Source organism: Meles meles, chromosome 10, assembly GCF_922984935.1.
Source record: "Meles meles chromosome 10, mMelMel3.1 paternal haplotype, whole genome shotgun sequence".
In the NCBI taxonomy this organism is placed as follows: Eukaryota; Metazoa; Chordata; class Mammalia; order Carnivora; family Mustelidae; genus Meles; species Meles meles.
In genome coordinates, this window is record NC_060075.1 from 29,996,930 (window position 1) to 30,003,011 (window position 6,082).

Sequence of the window (6,082 nt, forward strand, 5' to 3'; positions counted from 1 at the left end):
GATGGAAGGCTAAGTAGGAGCATGTGTTAGAGTCTGAAGGCGTCAGAACAGGGAACAATGTAGAGGAAGCTGCTCCAGTGAGAGGAGTGGGAGGGTGACATGCTGTAGGAATATGGACCTATGGGTTCTGGCAGTGTTTCAGACCGAGTGCTTTGTGCAAGTAATTTCATAAAGTACCCTTCTCCTTGATCCTGTTAGTACTCAAGAATCTGTATTTAAGTAGCATCGGCCTGGGACAGTAGAGTGACAGGAATTCTGGAGTTTTCTCATTTCAAGGACAGACAAAACAGAACAATCTTCCTCCGCAAACCTCTCCAACACAAAACATACTCTTCCATCACATGTCTGTTCCATTTGGGGGTTTTGGTATGGAGTGTGCTGTGAAGGGAGAGGGTGAATTTAGTGATTGTTGAAGAAGGTATTTGAAAATGTATTCTATTTTTCAAACTAGTTTCTAGACGAATCAACAGTCCAGATAGAACATCTTCTGAACTAGATGCTTTTCATTTTTTTTATTTTTAAATTTTATTTATTTATTTTGCAGAGAGAGACAAGTAGGCAGAGAGGCAGGCAGATAGAGAGGGGGAAGCAGGCTCCCCGCTGAGCAGAGAGCCCAATGTGGGGTCCCAGGACCTTGAGACCATAACCTGAGCCAAAGGCAGAGGCTTTAACCCACTTAGCCACCCAGGCGCCCTGATGCTTTTCATTTTAAATTGCCCACTAGCCCAGCATTTCTGAGCATGCAAATCACCTGGAGATTCCATAGGACAACACTTGGTGCTGCCTTTTTTAAATGGGACATAAGTCTCCAGCTCTCCACAGTTCTCAACTGGTTGTTTTACTTATTTTTCACAACTTTCTGTATAAGCACTTTGAATTTGCATGCACTAGAACCAAGATGACTTTTATCAAATTCTTTACTGTATTTTAGTGACTAGTATACTTGTATCTTTTTACAGTATGAACTGCTTTGTAACAGAAACTATTTTCCTCATCACCATATCCTTACAGCATCTAGCAGTGTCTCCCCGCAAGTGATTTAAAAATTCCTATTTGTGGAGGTTTATGCATAATAGATCTAAACAGTTTCCATACTATTTCCATTTTTCCCACAGGAAATATTTCACATCTTGGTAACATGCAACACAGCAGGGGCAATTTTGTTCCCCAGGAGACATGTAGCAATGTCTAAAGACATTTTTAGTTGTCACAGCTTGCGGCCCAGGGGTATGCTACTGGCATCTCATAAGTAGATGCCAGTGAGGCTGCTGATGTCCCACGGGGCCCAGGGCAGCCCTGCACAACAAAGCAGCATCCAGTAGAAAATGACTATAGGACTGAGGTTGGAAAACTGAAATTTAATCAAAGAATAGTTACTGCATAATTTTTATATGTGGCTGCCTGATTGTTACTTAAGTTAGAATAGTGTTACCTGCCCAGCTTGTGGCAATGACACTGGGATTTTAACCACTTCCTGAATGTGTAATTATACCACCCCTTCAAATAAATGCAACTTTGCCCATATAATTTCCTTTTCGTCTCTCAGATTTGCTTTTAAGATATGCATCCTCTTAGAAGACTATATATTCATATATGGAGATATATGTATACATACATGTATACATACCCATATTAATGCACACAGTCTAAGGGAAGGAAGGAAGGCAAGGAGGGAGGGAGGAAAGAAGGGAGGGGGGAGGCAGGAGGTTAGGAGGGAAGGAAGAAGGAAGGGGAGAAAGAGAGAGACAGAAAGGAAAGGAGAGGAGAGGAGAGAAGAGAGGGGAAGGGGGGAGGGGAGGAGAGGAAGAAAGAAAGGGGGAGGAAGAAAGGGGAGGAGGGAGGGAGAGAAGAGGAGGGAGGGAGGGAGAGAAGAGGGAGGAAGGGAGAGAAGAGGAGGGAGGAAGGAAGGAAAGAAAGAAAAGAAAGAAAAAGAATCACTTCAATCAGTGGGCACACGGGTGGACTGGCAAACATTTAATCCAACGAATTACACTATTTGTTTTACTTTTTTTAGAGCACAAATTCACACCTTGGCATGGAGCCAGAATTCCTGTTTTAATCTATCATTCTATAAAACATGAACATAGCATCAAATTATGTTTTTAAATTAGACATATCATATCTTCTCTGTAAACCTGTGGAAACCATAATACATTCAAAAAATTATCGCAAGATAGTCACATAATTTAGTTTTTTTAAAATGTAATTATAATTCAATCATCCATTCATATTTTCAGAAAGTGAAAGATATTTTGAAATTTTTACAACATCAAATTTACTACCTAAAAGACGGATGTTTGATAGGGGATAGAAGGGAGGGACATTTTATCTTACGACTCCAATGAAGGCTGGTAATAATTTAGCTAATCTGGGTGAGTAGGAAGGACACATTCTTTGACACAGTATGGCTCTTTGGTCATATATATATATATATATATATATATATATATATATATATATACACCACTTAAATTTAAAAGATTACTCTTATATCTAAACCATATGATCTCTAATATATAAACTTGTTTTGTTGTTGTTTTCAACAGATAACTGGACTCTTTTTCAAACATTTATAAATGATAAGCACTGGTAAAATGAAAACATCTTTTGGCACATTTGTGAAAATATGAAAATAGCCATTTGTCATATTAAAGATAAATACACAAGTGCTTCAAGGATACGGACATAAATTTTTTAAAATTCTAATGAGAAATACTGGGGAGAGGTTATACTAAAACTTTCTGCTAGCTAGTTAAAATATTAGTTATAATATTAGTAAAATTGGTAAAATATTAGCAAAATTCTAAATAGCTAACTCATATTTATTTCAAAGGGTTATTCAGAAAGATTTCTGGCTGGCCTCCTGTATTACATTTAACCTAGGCAGCTTTCTAAAGTACTTAGTACCTATTACAATTGTTCTTATTTTGATATATTAGCATGGAGGGTCCCTCTACTGGATTAGATTCTACAATGCAAAAAAGTTCAAATATGACCACTGTTTTTCCTTATGACTGATGTTAAACCTGCGAATGTTTTAAACTAGCTCACCATTAAAGACTAGCAGTTATACACTTTCCCCAGAAAAACTATTTTTTTTTTGCTCCCCCCACCCTTCTAGAAAAACTACTCTTACTCATTAATATAGGAAAGCAGAAGGTAAGCAGAAATGGGGAATGGGAATAAGCAACACATACACAAGTGTATACATTCCCTACCCTCATTTCCCACACTGGCTTCTGAGTTTTTAATAAGCAGGGGAGAAATGGATGATTGTAATATTCTTTTATGGTCTCTTCTGCTATTAGGAACAAAAGTAAAATGTGGTTCTGGATTAACCAAAAACTGGATTATATGGCCCTAAAGGATTTATTAAGAAACTGCTAATTTTTTTCAAATAAAACTTGTAATTTATAATATTTATTATTAAATAATTTATTAATAAATATTTTATAATTTATAAAATTGTAATAATACCTAATAAAAATTGTAATAATGCCTAATAACTATTTGTTGACTTATGAAGTATATATACTTACTACTTTAAAATGGAAATGGCCAGAAAGGGGTATACGTCTTATGTTAAACTTCGATCCAAAAAAAAAAAAAATCTGAAGTCAGTTCATGTTTATATCACTTTAAGCTTTATTTCTCTATAGCAGAATCAAGTCAGGAATATTAAGATCTTGGGTCAGAAATTACAGTCTGGGTAATGTAGATCTTATCATCTAAATAAGGAAAAAAAAAAAAAACCCTTCACTCGCAATTCTAATTCGTAGTTTCGAAAACCAGGAGAAAAGATTCACCTTAAATTTAGAAGCTTTTTTTTTTTTTTTTTTTTTAGCAATTTCCAAGTTATAGACTACTTGCATCATCCCCACATGGAAATAAGAAAAGTGCTACAGTTTCATTAAACTGTAAAAATAATCAGAAGGTATTTAGCCAACAATATGCCAATGCCACCACTGCTCTCACCAACAAGTAGTTCTATGATGCAGCGTGAAATTCTTGTGTTTAGACCCTTGCTCAGGTTTCTGGCTGTATTCGCTCAACTGCTGTCTCCCTACTGGACGTCCACCCATTCCAGAGTACTTGGCGGTTACCACAGTGTACGTGGTCCTTGAAGGGTCTCTTGTCTTGAAAAACCTTCCCTACTCTGTGTGTCTTTAGGAAGCAGTTCACAGGAAACCTCCTCTGTGAAGTCTCCGGGTGTCCTCACAGGGCTTTGTGCATCCGCCCATCACACCATCCTTCCGCGCACCGCAATTACTTGTTAACATCCTTGTCCTCCCCAGACCCACACCCGAGTACCTTCCTCCGCAACTGCGTGTTCTCAACATCTAGGTGCTGGACGTTTGTAAAATTACAAAAATAAATGCTTCTGAGGTATTCATTTTCTCTTAGAACCCATCCGGTAAAGATTTCTTTTAAAAATATGAGTTGAAGGAAAACACTGCAAGGTCTACACAGACTATCTCACCTCTCACAACCCAAGTGTATCAGACACTTGTTTCTCTAAGATTAATTAATAAGGTCAACAAGCCCATTTCTGAGATCGAAAGATGAAGGGCATTAACACTGCACGAACCAAACATGGTTAAAAATCTGAAGTATGTGGCATCTGCTTTAAAGGAGAAAAGAGCAAAAAACATGAACTGCCCTTAAAAAGAACGATTGTATGTTTATCAAACACTCAGCTTCATTTAGGCATTTAATTAAGCCATTTATTGCTTCAAATGTGTCACCATGAACATTTTAATGTACACTCCACACCAGTAAGGCCTCAGTTTTCACCACCTATAAATTGTGAACCCACATTTGGACTTTTTTTGTGTCATCAATTGTTACACGAGTTTTTACAGAACAAAGATTTTGAATCCGTATTTTATAATAGCAAAAATGCTTATCTCACCCCTTGGTGTAAATGCCTCAAGGAATATTAATAGTTGGCCACATTTTTTTTTTTTTTTTTTTTTTTGAGGAGGTAGTTCCATGTTTTGGCCCATATCTATCTATCTATCTATCTATCTATCTATCTATATAATCTCAGATACTAACAGGTTCCACCAATTACTAAATAAGTGAATGAAAGTTTGGTTTCCTTCTTTAGAGAGGCTTCATAAAATAGTCAACGTTTGAGGTTAAATTTTGTCAAAATGTTTTCAAGTGATTTGGTAAGCAGTGGAATTCACACACGTAAAGGGGCTGCAGCAGCTGGAAATAGGGATGTTTCCGATTCAGACAAGGAACTTTCTCTTAAAATAAGGCTGTACATATAAGGCTTTTTCCTTTGACCAATTCCTAGAAAATGAATGAATTTGGAAAAGTCATTATATATAATTAGAAGATTAAACAATACCACAGAGTATCTCCAGACAACATGCTAATAAGCTAACAATGCTACTTTATATATTATTCCTTGAAGTTTTATAAAATCTCCATGAAAATACTGAGTGTTATGGAATCATGATACTCATGATACTGTGAAATCATGAATCCCCACAAACGAACCAACTTTGTTTTATGGGCTGTCCAGCTATAAAATCAGTCTGCAACAGCTCAGAATTGAGGATTCGTGAAGCTAAGAGAGACCTCTGAAATCCCCTATCTAACCCATACCCTTTGGGTAGCATTGCATAGATTTTATAGTCTTCTGAATAAGTTCTAAGAGGCTCATAAGTGGTTTTGATTAAAGTAGAAATCTAATGGACCCAGTAAGTTTCAACATAAAAGAAATGATGTAATAAGTATTTCTAAAGTTTTAAGGATTTTTCTACCAACCTGACTTGGTAGTATACCTGAAATAAAACCTCCACTATGCAAAATTTATAATTTAAATAGCACCTATAGAATAAAAACCTTAGGAGTGCTTTACAGACATCCTGCAGCCAGCATCACCCTGGTTTAATAAGGCCCAGAGTGATTCAAAATGTGAATTAACCATCATACCAGTATGTGGTAGTATCCAAAATAGAACTGCATTTTAAGCTCCAATCCAGGAGGTCTCTTTACTTCAATTGACCACACTGCCTCAAGTCAAAACATCTATTACCATTATTTTCATTTTATCTACCGTAATTAG